Source organism: Balaenoptera physalus (genome assembly GCF_965194825.1).
Source record: "Balaenoptera physalus genome assembly, chromosome: 7".
Lineage (NCBI taxonomy): Eukaryota > Metazoa > Chordata > Mammalia > Artiodactyla > Balaenopteridae > Balaenoptera > Balaenoptera physalus.
Window position 1 is genome coordinate 25,284,849 of NC_138886.1, and position 14,743 is coordinate 25,299,591.

Genomic DNA, 14,743 nt, shown 5'->3' on the forward strand with positions numbered 1-14,743 from the left:
AAATCTTGCCTTCCATTTTTCCCATAGGTACTCACTGTCTCCTGCACCCTAAATCATCTTCTCTATCTCTGGAGGAGGTAGATATAAGGCAGATACAATCTCCCCTGTCTTCTATATCAGGCACGAGGGAGGGATAGAAAAATAAAGTGATCTATGTGGGGTCACCGAGCAATTCGTGAATGTGACTTGGAAGAGGTCCTAGTTATTTTGCACCACTCCTTTTCCCTATAGCCTATCTAACACTACTTTATACCACATATGCAGAAACTGGTGAAAATAAAATAATATCTGGTAATGTGTGAAGCACTTTTTATCCGCTATTGATGCCACTATTTGAGGTAGCTACTGTGTATGTATGTTAACATCCATTTTAAAGGTGAATAAACATGGCTTGCAGAGATTAAATAATTAAAACAAACGCTGTAATTTTATCAAACATGATTATTACTAGAAAACAAATATAAATTTATATGAAAAAGTGCACTAACTTGGCATCCACGGGACCTACAACGAACAAGTCGAGTTCTGTTTTGGCATCACCAATTTCTGCAGTGTGATCCAGAGTCTTATCTGCATCTGCCTTCTCCCTTTCCTATCTGGCTAACTTCACACCTTTCTGAGAAGCACTTAACGTTGTTCCTCTCAGAGGAGTGGCCTGGGTCTTCTTCATCCTAGTATCCCCAGTGCCTTTTCGTTTCCCTGTCACTGTGCAGGGAATGGCAAATATTGGCTGAGCTGCACTGAGCTGAAGTTGGTGAACTGAAGAAGACGAGAAGTAAGGTTGGGGTTAAGACCACAGAGAGCCTTGAATGCCAAGCTAAGCTATGTGCACATCCATCTATTATTAGCAGGTAGCCAGGGCCACTGCCTTGTCTAGCCCCCAGGTTCTGCAGCTCCATGCTGAACTGTCTTACGAAAAGAAGGAGCTTGCCGAGTCAGTAAAATGGGGGTGGTCATGTCTTCCTCACTAACATCAGAAAAACCCATGCCAACAGTTTTCAGATTTGAAAACTTGACTTTATTTTTTCTTCCCACTCACACCTCAGGTCTCGTCATGGCTTCAGCCAAAGAAAACCAATTCAGACAAGGCCATTTCAGGCTTGTTCTGAGTCTAAAGTAGGGAGACAGCAAGTAGGAGGTGACATCTGATGTTCTGAGGTTTCCTGATCAAATTTAAGACCCAGTAATTTAGTGTGGATTATTTGAGTCAGATGAACTAGGGAGAAGCATTCAATTCCATTCAACTCATCTCATATTTATTAGCTGTGCTAGAACCAGAAGGATGAGAGAAAGACATTAGCTCCGGCTCTGATGCAGCCATCTGTCTGTCTAAAGGGAAAGGAAGCCAGAGAAATATACAGATAAGTGCACAACAAGGCAGAACATGATTCTAAGAAGTGGTGGTAACGTGCTACATGGTCTTATAGATTTTGGGGGGAGGATATATATATATATATTTCTGCAGACTTCCAAAGAAGTTCCCAGCACAGAGTTTAAGGACACAAGGGAGAGGAAGAGGAATAAGGTTCTAATGGCAAGCTGGAGTATGATCACAAAGAGCCTTGAATGCCGAGCTAAATTGCATGTATATCCATCTGTAGTTAACAGGCAGCCGGGTCACTGCCACATCTAGACATCAAATTGTTCCAACCCTTGTGGGTCACTGCCACAAATTGTTCCAACCCTTGTTTCGTCTTCCAAGTGTGATGCCAAGAGCTCTGGAGTCAGTGATTGTCCTTTTATATCTTCCATATTGTACCCAGCCTATTGCTAGACACAGAGTTCAACATTAGACTCTGGAGAACTGAGACTCCCTCTCAAGCCACACTGGAGAGTTACCTCCTTACTTTAGGAATAAAATTCATAAAGTCTTCCTAAATCTGTTTTCAGGTATTTTTTTGTATTTCGTAGACCAGGGAAATTTTTAAAAGAGGGGAACAATCATAACGTTATTAACTTTTTACTCTTCTAAGTAATACAATTAAAAATAATAAAAAACAAAAATAACAGTGTCCATCAATTTTTATAAACATTTCAAAAAAGGATGAGAACTTTAACATTCACTCCCCTCAAAAAAAGAAAGATGTAATCTCATAAAAAACCATCTTTTCCAGGAAAAGACAGTTAACAATCTAACACTGTTGTTTTAAAGGAAGTTTCTGTGAATCTTAAAATAAAAATAGAATATAAAATTATACTTTATTATTTATGCTGTAGACAGTATTTCTCTTGGTAGTAGTCAATCAAGATAGTATATATATGCAATATTGTTACAATACAAAGTGAACTTGAGTCTCCAAGTAGTTTTGTAATTTCATTATTAATACTGTCATCAAAAACAAAATCTTGAAGAGATTTATTGATGGAAATGGAAAGTATACACTCTCACTACTTCACTCAATTCACAGTATCCTGGGCACACTCAGAGAAGTGGGTGAGCAACTCAACCTCACCAAACCCCCAGCTTCTTCCTCCTTCTTCCCTCAGAGCTGGGAAAAACACTCATCAAGGTAGCCCAAGGGTCTGGCTGGTGAAGGTGGCAGGAAAAGACCTGCCAGTGTTTTTTTCTGCACGGCTCCCTACAGCAAAGATCACTCTATCTCCCTGGTAGCCCACCATGGAGCAGTTGGGAATTTATCTGAGTGGGATGTCATGGACTTGACTTCAACATGGGCCAGTACCTTTCCACGCACGTTGATTTATGAACCACTAATTTGATCTAACCCTCTCATGTCTCAGATGAGGAAACAGACCCAGAGGCCTGAAGATCAACCTTTCCTGAAACAAAGTAGATTAAGGACACCCCAGCCCAGAATTATGGAAATCAGCCCCATGTGTCCCTGGCTGACAGTATAGTTTTTAACTTTTGACCCTAATTCAGATACTTTCTTGTACCTGAGGTCCCATGGCCATGGTGGGACACCATTTCGGTAAGTGAATTACCATCTCTCTCTCTCATCTGTTTAATGCCCCAGTGATTTGGGGTCTGAGTTCTTCCTCAGTCTTGAAATTTATCACACACACACACATACACACACATATAAAGGAAAGGCATAATTACAGAAAAAAAATCATCCTTTCCTGAAACCCACCTGAAGACTGAAGATCTGACCCTAAACCCAAGTCCAAGGGACCTGGGATCCCACTGACTATTAACAGATGTCTCTGGATTTGCCTGGATACTAACAGTAAGCGTCGTTTTTCAATAGTAATTTCAGGCTAAGCTCTGTGTCCAGCATTCTACACACATAGTCTCATTCACTGCTCACAAAACCCTACGAGGCTGAATGAGTGGGCCCATTTTATGAGGACACTGAGGCCTAGCCAGCCTCCGTGACTCTCCCAGAGTAACACAACTGGTAAGTGGGAGAATGCAAGGGCAAGTCCTTCTGCCAGCTCCCAGCGCTTCCTAGGCTAATATTCTGTGTTGTCCAGGACCTGGCATAGGGTAAGCTCACAGGGAGTGTTGTCCAGATGAAGCAATGCATAAGTAACTTCCTCTTCCACCTGAAGATGCTGTCCCCCACCACCACGCCACCTCCCGAGGGATTCATAAAATGTCCCATTAAGTCATCTCTGAGGTAATTCATAAAATGTCCTATTAAATGTGAGCCACAGCTATAATTATAATCTTCACACAGACCGTGGATGTGCTAGTTTGTTACACTTTTAACTTAAATACTTGGTAAGTTAGATTGAGGCCTGAGGAAGTCCCTGGATCTCTCCCTCACAGCTGGGGGCCAGGCTGGGCTCCCCTCTCCTATTCTAGCGCAGTTGACTGTTTGAAGGGAAATGCTGGCCCTCGCACGGACCCCTGCTGCACTTCATCTCACTGGATTTGGCTCATCGTTCCAGCCAACTGAGATCATTTAGAAGTTTGATTTTGTCATCAATCATTTCTTCTATCCCTCCCAGCTGTGTCAGCCACAGATGTGATAAGCGGACTTTATATGTCTTTGTCCAAATCACTGGTACCAAATATTAAACAGGGCTAAGGACAGTTCTCTGGGGCATAACTCTGCCCTGACCCCAGGGCATTTGCATGGGCCTGTACTCCTGCATTTGTCCCATGTTATTATCAATTTTTTAATGCCATATATAAGCGCTTCAAGAGCCAAGCCTTGACATTATAGTGCTTTTAATCCTCATTGGGCACAATGCTGACTGCTAAAGAAAAACTCTAGCACCAACAAGGGCACTAGACAGAGCCATTGATTTGGTGTCAGAAGACTCAGATTCAAGTCACAGGTAACCCCCTTCCAATGGCTGTGTCTAAGCTGTTTATCCTCCCAGGGTCTCAGTTTCTCTATCTGTAAGATGAGGATAATTGTCCCTGCAGACAACCTCATTCAATTGTGGAGCTCCATAAAGTAATGCCTGGTTTTGCTTTTCACTCACTGCTAGTCATGCCTTTACACACACATGTCTTCAAACTGAAATTCATTTCCCCTCTCTTTCCTATCAACACCATCCTTACCCTGCTCTCCTCCTGCTACTTCTCTGGGAATCCTTCATGCCCTCTAAGTAAGCATCACGTCCTCCTCTGAGCTCCCACAGCGCTCTGCAGGTCTTTGCCGGGGCACTTAACTCCATGTGTCCCCAATGGTCTGGTTACTTGCCCATCTTCCCCTCCAGACAATGGTCTTGGAGGTCAAGAGCTACCTCTTAAGTATCTGTCCCTGGCACCAGCATAAGGACCTGGGACTCAGAGGACACTAAATGACAGATTTATGGAACAAACGTGGATGATTGCAAGCTGCAGTGTCAGCCCCGTTCTTGGCTTAGTGATGGCCGTAGGGAATGGTGTGGCTACATGGGTCTGTACTTGGGCCACTGGCAGGTGTCACCATGAGCACAGCAGTACTGGGGCTGGATGTCCTTGGTTTATCCTTGGGGAGAAACAAAGGTGGGTCTAATGGACAAAGCCAGCCCCAAAGCTCTGTGAGAACAGGTATCATGTCTGTTTTGCTTATCACTGTTGCAGGGTGGGTTCCCCAGCAAGGAGACTCTGAGAGGGAAGTTTGCATCCAAGAAGTTTACTGGGGAGGCCATTGGGATGGGAGAGTAGGGGAAACAGGATTGGGCAGACAGAAGTTGAACTGCAATGCAGTGGCCACAAAGGACTCAGCTGGCCCTGTGGAGAACTCTGGAGCTGGGGATGGGCCCTCAGAGTTGTCCCAGATTGAGACAAGTGGGTTGGGCCTCAATGGACACCCTCCCATTGACCTGTCTTGGATGAAGGCTGCCTTGAGGAAGGAGGTGAAACCTTGGGCTCGGTGGTTCTCTTCAGCTGAGGACATTCCCAAAGAGAGAGTCAGTTGAGAGCTGCCAACACTTGGAACTGCTGGAAACATGAGCACCTCGATGCTGGAACGGGAGCGTCTGTTAACATCGCTGTGCCCAGTAACATCTCGCTTGTTGAAGCCCTTCAGTGAACACTTGTTGAGTGAATGAAGGAATCTATGACCAATCACAAATGGAATCCTGTAGGTTCTCTGTGGACTAAGGTCCATTTAGTCCACGCACCTTTAGATGTGCCACCTCTGGCCAAGGCTGTGCAGGTGTTTGGCTCAGGAATGAGTAAGACACGTTCCCTTCTTTCGAGAAGGGAGGCAGACATGTAAGCAGACAATCCTATCCCCAGGGGAGGACTATAGGTGGAGAAAGCTCAGAGGGCTGTGGTAGCAAAGAAAAGATGAACAGCTTCTTGAATAAGTTGACATTGAAACTGAGGCCTGAAGGAAAAGAAACAGGCAAGTTCTAGGCAAACGTGAAGTGTAGACAAATGATGCAATGCTGGTGTGAGAGACCATGGCATGGACCCTGTGGTAGAGGCAGTCCGGGCCAGGTTCTCAGGGCCTTGCGTGCCAGACTACAGAGCCTGGACCAGATCCTAAAAGCAGTGAGGGAACAAGGACGGGTTTTCGAGAGATGGCTAATAGCCCAAGTTTTCCTTCCCGAAAGAACATGGGGTTCAGTTCCTCATGTCATTTTCCATCTCAGCTTCAATGGGAACCACCACCTAAGCGCACACCATACCTGTGGCCTCCACGCAGAGCATGGCATGAACTGACCCTGATGCTGGGTCCTCCGACAGGGTGAGGGAGCTGCTGACCCTCAGGAGGAAGGGCGTGTTCTGGCCTTGACATGCAGGCCAGGACTCCTGAGGGTGTGACCCCAACGAAAGGGAGCCCCGTCAATGTGGAGAAGTCAGGGCGACCCTTCCCATGCCAAACAGGCAGTATCCTACAGTGGGAAGAACACTGCCGGAGGAGTCCATTCTCAGACGCTTACTGAATCCGTGGTACAGGCAAGTCAGTAAGTAACCCTTATCCATGAAATGAGAAAAAGAATTCAACCACACACCTGATAAGTATGCTCAGATTAACCCAATAATGCGATGTCATTTTATGTGTATCAGACTGACAAAGATTTTTTAAAAGAATGATTAGCGCTGATGAAGGTGGATAACATAGGCTGGCTAATTCACTGTAGGTAAGTGTAGTGAATTGGAATAAACAATTCCAGGGAGCAATTTGACAACTAACATCGTCTTTGAAATGCACATATCCTTTGACCCGCAGGTTCCACTTTTAGGAATTTATTCTAAGGAAATAATTAGAAATGAAAGGGGAAAATGTACGTTAGAGGGTATTTGGCAAAACATATTCATGAGAGCAAAAATTCCCATCCATGGAAATAACCTAAATGTCCATCAACAACTATCAGCTGATAGTTGTATTAATAAATTCCAGCACACCAGTGTGTTAGAATACTATGCAGCAATGAAAAATTTAGGCATGCGAATTTGATTTATCAACATAGAAAAATGTTTGTAATTTAATGCTAAGAAAAGAAAAAAATTTTTGTTTATATTTTAATCCCAATTTTGTAACCACAACAAAATCTAAAAAGAAATCTCTTGTTGTTGTTATTGTTATAAAATTGGAATTGAAATATATTTTTTGTATTTTTTTTTCACTTAACATTGTATTATAAGCAACTGGTTTACCAACATGTTAACTAATTATCAATCTGGGTACTAGGACAATTCTAATTTTCTACTTCTTTTTTAAAGTATTTTAGGCATTCTATGATTATTATTTCTATAATTTTTTATAATCAGAAAAACAAAAACATAATTTTAAATACTAATAATGTGTGCTTCTCAGGACTCCTGTAATGACAAATAAGATAATGCACATGAAGGAGCCCTGTAGACAGTAAACCCTGTGTGTGTGTGTGTGTGAGGATCTATTCCTTTCTGAAACTCTGCATTTCTCTTTACCAAAGCATCTCAGAGTAAGGGGAGTAGCCATCCTGAGGTCCTGGTACCCTGGCAAGGTCTTTGGTAGGCAATAAGTGACTTCTCTGCAGGATAACATCACAGCAATCTGTGAAGGATGCCTCTTAGCTATCTCCCCAATCCTTCCTGTCTCTTCAGTCCCATTGTTCTGTCCTGATTCAGACCCTCATCACCTCCTGCTTACACCACCACATCAGCCCCATTTCTGGTCTTTTTGTCTCCTGAATCCCCATCTCCTTCCCCTACCACGCTGTCGCCATGGCAATTGTTCCACAGAGCACTTCTGACCATGTCTCTCCCATGCTCTTGCCACAGGGGACAGTCTGAGCTTCTTGGTGTGGTGTATGAGGCCATTCATAATCTCGCCTCCATATAATTCCCCAGGGACTTCTACTCTCTACCATGTCCAAAAACAACCTTGGTCCTCACAAACTGTATTATGTTAATTCCCCAAACATTCCATTGTTTTTTAATGCCTCCATCTCTCTGGAATGTTCTTTTCCCACTTGTTCATCCTGCAAACTCCTGTTCAGCCTTTCTAGGCTATCTCTGTGAAGTTGCTTTCTCTCCACTTCCCATCCTATGTCCAAAGATGTGTATTGTGACACAGGCAGTATATCTAATATAAGTAATTCTTTACATGTCTGTCTTCTCCATGGGACTACAAGCTCCACAGAAGGCATCTTGTTCACCTTTGAAACATTGCCACCTAGCATGTGCCCAGTGCAGTCCGGGTATTTGTTAACATGATCTTGAATGAATTTTGTCAGGATTGCACCCCATGGTAAAAAGCAAATCATACCTACATTTTCCCTGGCTGCTCTGTAATGCTGACTTCACCAAGTCCCCAGCCACCCACGCGATCTCTCACAGTTGTCATCTGGAGGGCAGGGAAGCTTTAGGGGAAAAGCAGAGCCCCTCAATTACCAGTTCTGACAATCCTCATTTTAGTTCAGGTCTCCCCATGAAAACAGACAGTCAACATGTGATCGGAGAAGAAATAGAAGTATGTTTCTATTAAAACCATGTTCCTTAGGTTGTCACTCTGAATTTATATCCCTCTGGCCCTTGCCAAGTTGGCTCTTGGATATACTCTGTCCTGAAATGAGAGCATTCTTCTTATAGCCCCAGGAGATGCCTACAATGCCTGAAGATTGAAAACAGACCTTGCAACATGGATTTGGGAATTTGTAGAGTCCAAAGCACCACTATCCTATATAACCTGCTCCAGATAACCTAGCTTCCCTTCGCACCTCTGATTAGAGCTATGTTGGGTAAAAGAGTTCACTGCCTGAATGGTGCTTCTGTTACCCAAGAGGATGGGCAAGGAATCTAGTTAGAGTGGAGAGAGTAATCAGCTCTGGGTACAGGAAAATCCCACCCATGGCCAGTGGGTTTTGGCTTTTAGGCAAAAACAATCATGGTGTATATGCACATCTAAGTGTTTAAATCAATAAAAACAAGCAATTATTGGGTACCAAGTATTTCCACCCCCCTTCTGGGTCTGGTGAGGGATGAAGTGTTGAGCAAGAGGGTAATTGCCTTTAAACTGCTCATTTCTACTGGAGAGTAAAGGTTTGGCTCTAAATAGCCATGACTTACAGTAGAATAGGATAAAAATAGAATGGAATAGAACAGAACAGAACAGAATAGAATAGAATAGAATAGGATACAAAGTGCTATGTGTGTGCCGACAGGTAATGTAGAATGATGGAGAGAGCACAGGTTTAGCAGGCAACCAGATTCAGGCTCAAATGCAAGTTTAGCCAATTATCTTAGACAAAGTACTGCACTTCAGAGAGCCTCAGTTTTTTCAACTATAAGATGGGCTCCAACAGCCACTTCACAGAAAAGGAGTTAAATGGAGATTAAATGAGATGGAGCACATGAGCTCTTGACCTATGGTAGCCCCAGCCTCTCTCCCTGTCACAGCCAGTAAAAGCTGAGATCCAGTGGCCCCACGAATAACTGTGAGCAAACACTTGTAGGTCCCAAGAGCGAGTGTCAGGAAGAGAGGCCAGAGGCTGCTGAGGTGATAGCCTTTGCCCCATTCTTTCAGTTTTCAGAAGAATGTCTTCCTGTTCTGTGACCTTGAGTCTGCATGTCTTTGGACTTAGCAAATGCTCTGTCAGATAAGTTCAATGTTTTCAGTTCATTTAGATTACAATTTCTGTCAGCCTGAGAAACTGAGCTGGGCTTACTCGGACCAGGAACTGAGGAGGCTTGCCACTGTGGTGGCTTCACTGTTGAGGTACCCAGCTCCTTGCCAGACCACAGAGCACATGAGAAGAGGAAAATAAACAACAATCAGAGAAGATGTGGCCTTCTCCACGTAGGGGCTGCTACCCTGGCCTGTGGTCTCGAACGATGCAATCAAGCTCGGGGAGTCTCGCTTGGTTTACGATGTCTGATTGTTGGAATGCTAGACTTCTGACAGAGTGCATGGGACAGTGGGTTCATGTCTCTGAGCCTTGTTCATTTTATATACGAAGGAAAGAAAACATCAAAATCTATCTATAAATAGGGAGGATGGCCCACTTTTCTATTTGTGGTTCTTCTTACCCAAAATCCAACTAAGTGGAAATACTATTTTCCTCATTATAGTCAGGCTTGGAGAGTTTAAATGCAGGATAACCAATGAAAACACTGGATTAGTTAATAGAAGACCAGGGAGTCACTGTTGCCTTAGCTACCCATGGTCTGGAGGACTTTGAAACCACTATTTAAATCTCTCATGATTCAATGTTTTTGTCTTTCAAATGGGCACAATAATATCTATTCCACTTGGTTGGTTTGTGGATTAACTAAGTTAGTATACAAAGAATCTGGCACATTATTAAATGTGAGTTTGTTTCATAACACCTAACCCATGAGATATTGGGTAAATCCTTTAATCAGTGTTAGAATTTCTCTTTTGCAAAACTAAGCCCATCTACCTCACCCTTTCTGCCTCTCAGAGCTGATTTGAGAGGTTAAGGTGATGGCAGAATGAACGTGCTTTGTAACTGGAAAGCATTAGGCAAAATAGTCTATCAGGATGGCTCTTCCAACCATGTGGGAATCACTCAGAAGAGAGTGTGTTCTTTTAAAGGCCCAGCTTTTCAGTCACCTCTTACATCTGAGGGACACTTTAGAATAGACCAGACTGATTGATCAATTATTATCAAAGAGCTAGAAAAAAGGTTCAAGCTCCAGCTGCTGTTGAAGTGAAACCACGTTGGTTATAGGGCCAGTGCCCAAACCCTTTGAATGCCATATAGCCTCAAAAAAATGAAGGCTGACTAAGCTTGACACCAGCTACATGATTAACTGAACAAAACCTATACACTCTAAGCCGTGAGATCAAAGAGAACACTCTTTCCAACAAAGTAAACCCTCTTAGAGAATTGGGACATGATTCATCCTAACAAACTACTTAGAAGTCAGGTAAGCAGACCGTCCCTTGCCTGAGGAATTAGATGCAGACCTGTCCCAGATAGGAGAGAGATAGGGTCATCCTTAAGGACCTTCATATCCAGAAGCAAGATGTCCATAACCTGAAGCTGACCTCCTGAGAAAGTCTCCCCTGGATCTACAAAATGAGATCTTTGGGACAGGGGTGCATGAAATTCAGCTGACATCCCACATAGATTGTGTCCTCATATAGAGTGGGTCCTCAGGAACATAGTTTTCCATGCTTGTGTCAGAAAATGTCTTCACTATTTTTTTTTAATTTTATTTTATTTATTTATTTATTTATTTATTTTATACAACAGGTTCTTATTAGTTATCTATTTTATACATATTAGTGTATACATGTCAATACCAATCTCCGAATTCATCACACCACCACCCCACCACCCCAACCCCCGCTTTCCCTGTTGGTGTCCATACGTTTGTTCTCTACATCTGTGTCTCTATTTCTGCCTTGCAAACCAGTTCATCTGTACCATTTTTCTAGATTCCACATATATGCATTAATATACGATATTTGTTTTTCTTTTTCTGACTTACTTCACTCTGTATGACAGTCTCTAGATCCATCCACATCTCTACAAATGACCCAATTTCTTTCCTTTTTATGTCTGAGTAATATTCCATTGTATATATGTACCACATCTTCTTTATCCATTCGTCTGTCGATGGGCATATAGGTTGCTTCCACGTCCTGGCTATTGTAAATAGTGCTGCAATGAACATTGGGGTGCATGTGTCTTTTTGAATTATGGTTTTCTCAGGGTATATGCCAGTAGTGGGATTGCTGGGTCTTATGGTAGTTCTAGTTTTAGTTTTTTAAGGAACCTCCATACTGTTCTCCATAGTGGCTGTATCAATTTACATTCCCACCAACAGTGCAAGAGGGTTCCCTTTTCTCCACACCCTCCCCAGCATTTGTTGTTTGTAGATTTTCTGATGATGCCCATTCTGACTGGTGTGAGGTGACACCTCATTGTAGTTTTGATTTGCATTTCTCTAATAATTAGTGATGTTGAGCAGCTTTTCATGTGCCTCTTGGCCATCTGTATGTCTTCTTTGAAGAAATGTCTATTTAGGTCTTCTGCCCATTTTTGGATTAAGTTGCTTGTTTTTTTGATATCAAGCTGCATGAGCTGTTTATATATTTTGGAGATTAATCCTTTGTCCGTTGATTCATTTGCAAATATTTTCTCCCATTCTGTGAGTTCTCTTTTCATCTTGTTTATCATTTCCTTTACTGTGCAAAAGCTTTTAAGTTTCATTAGATCCCACTTGTTTATTTTTCTTTTTATTTCCATTACTCTATGAGGTGGGTCAAAAAAGATCTTGCTGTGATTTATGTCAAAGAGTGTTCTTCCTATGTTTTCCTCTAAGAGTTATATAGTGTGCGGTCTTACATTTAGGTCTTTAATCCATTTGAGTTTATTTTTGTGTATGGTGTTAGGGAGTGTTCTAATTTCATTCTTTTACATGTAGCTCTCTAGTTTTCCTAGCACCACTTATTGAAGAGACAGTCTTTTCTCCATTGTATATCTTTGCCTCCTTTGTCATAGATTAGTTGACCATAGGTGTGTGGGTTTATCTCTGGGCTTTTTTTCCTGTTCCATTGATCTATATTTCTGTTTTTGTGCCAGTACCATATTGTCTTGATTACTATAGCTCTGTAGTGTAGTCTGAAGTCAAGGAGGCTGATTCCTCCAGCTCCGTTCTTTTTCCCTTAAGATTGTTTTGGCTATTCAGGGTCTTTTGTGTCTCCATACAAATTCTAAGATTTTTTGTTCTAGTTTTGTAAAAAATGCCATTGGTAATTTGATAGGGATTGCATTGAATCTGTAGTTTGCTTTGGGTAGTATAGTCATTTTCACAATATTGATTCTTCCAATCCAAGAACATGGTGTATCTCTCCATCTGTTTGTGTCATCTTCGATTTCTTTCATCAGTGTCTTATAGTTTTCTGAGTACAGGTCTTTTACCCCCTTAGGTAGGTTTATTCCTAGGTATTTTATTCTTCTTGTTGCAATGGTGAATGGGATTGTGTCCTTAATTTCTCTTTCTGATCTTTCCTTGTTAGTGTATAGGAATGCAAGAGATTTCTGTGCATTAATTTTGTATCCTGCAACTTTACCAAATTCATTGATTAGCTCTAGTAGTTTTCTGGTGACATCTTTAGGATTATCTATGTATAGTATCATGTCATCTGCAAACAGTGACAGTATGACTTCTTCTTTTCCAATTTGTATTCCTTTTATTTCTTTTTCTTCTCTGATTGCCATGGCTAGGACTTCCAAAACTATGTTGAATAATAGAGGCGAGAGTGGACATCCTTGTCTTGTTCCTGATCTTAGAGGAAATGCTTTCCATTTTTCATCATTGAGAGTGATGTTTACTGTGGGTTTTTCATATATGGCCTTTATTATGTTGAGGTAGTTTCCCTCGTGCCCACTTTCTGGAGAGTTTTTATCATAAATGGGTATTGAATTTTGTTAAAACCTTTTTCTGCATCTGAGATGATCATATGGTTTTTATTCTTCAATTTGTTAATATGGTGTATCACATTGTTTGGTTTGTGTATATTGAAGAATCCTTGCATCCCTGGGATAAATCCCACTTAATCGTGGTCTATGATCCTTTTAATGTGTTGTTGGAGTCTGTTTGCTAGTATTTTGTTAAGGATTTTTGCATCTATATTCATCAGTGATATTGGTCTGTAATTTTCTTTTTTTGTAGTATCTTTGTCTGGTTTTGGTATCAGGGTGATGGTGACCTCATAGCATGAGTTTGGGAGTGTTCCTTCCTCTGCAATTTTTTGGAAGAGTTTGTGAAGGATGGGTGTTAGCTCTTCTCTAAATGTTTGATAGAATTCACCTGTGAAGCCATCTGGTCCTGGACTTTTGTTTGTTGGAAGATTTGTAATCACAGTTTCAATTTCATTCCTTGTGATTGGTCTGTTCATATTTTCTATTTCTTCCTGATTCAGTCTTGGGAGGTTATACCTTTCTAAGAATTTGTCCCTTTCTTCCAGGTTGTCCATTTTATTGGCATAGAGTTGCTTATAGTAGTCTCTTAGGATGCTTTGTATTTCTGTAGTGCCCATTGTAACTTCTCCTTTTTCATTTCTAATTTTATTGATTTGAGTCCTCTCCCTCTTTTTCTTGATGAGTCTGGCTAAAGGTTTATCAATTTTGTTTATCTTCTCAAAGAACCAGCTTTTAGTTTTATTGATTTTTGCTATTGTTTTCTTTGCTTCTATTTCACTTATTTCTGCTCTGATCTTTATGATTTCTTTCCTTCTGCTAACTTTGGATCTTGTTTGTTCTTCTTTCTCTAGTTCCTTTAGGTGTAAGTTTATATTGTTTATTTACAATTTTTCTTGTTTCTTGAGGTAGGATTGTATTGCTATAAACTTCCCTCTTAGAACTTTTTTTTCTGCATCCCATACATTTTGGATTGTCGTGTTTTCATTGTCATTTGTCTCTAGGTATTTTTTCATTTCCTCTTTGATTTCTTCAGTGATCTCTTGGTTATTTAGTAATGTACTGTTTAGCCTCCATGTGTTTGTGTTTTTTACGTTTTTTTCCATGCAACTGATTTCTAATCTCACAGCGTTGTGGTTGGAAAAGATGCTTGATATGATTTCAATTTTCTTAAATTTACCAAGGCTTGATTTGTGACCCAAGATGTGATCTATCCTGGAGAATGTTTGGTGTGCACTTGTGAAGAAAGTATAATCTGCTCTTTTTGGATGGAATGTCCTATAAATGTCAATTAAATCTATCTGGTCTATTTAAAGCTTGTGATTCCTTATTAATTTTCTGTCTGGATGATCTATCCATTGGTGTAAATGAGGTGTTAAAGTCCCCCACTATTATGATGTTACTGTTGGTTTCCTCTTTTATAGCTGTTAGCATTTGCCTTATGTATTGAGGTGCTCTTATGTTGTGTACATATATATTTATAAATGTTGTATCTTCTTGGATTGAT

At 41.3% G+C, this 14,743-nt stretch overlaps 1 long non-coding RNA gene across 1 annotated transcript in view; it reads left to right on the forward strand.

The window, feature by feature from the left end:
• LOC309665097 overlaps window positions 1-14,743 on the forward strand; it is a 914,413-nt gene that overhangs the window by 654,544 nt on the left and 245,126 nt on the right. The gene's annotated exons all lie outside the window — the stretch shown is intronic.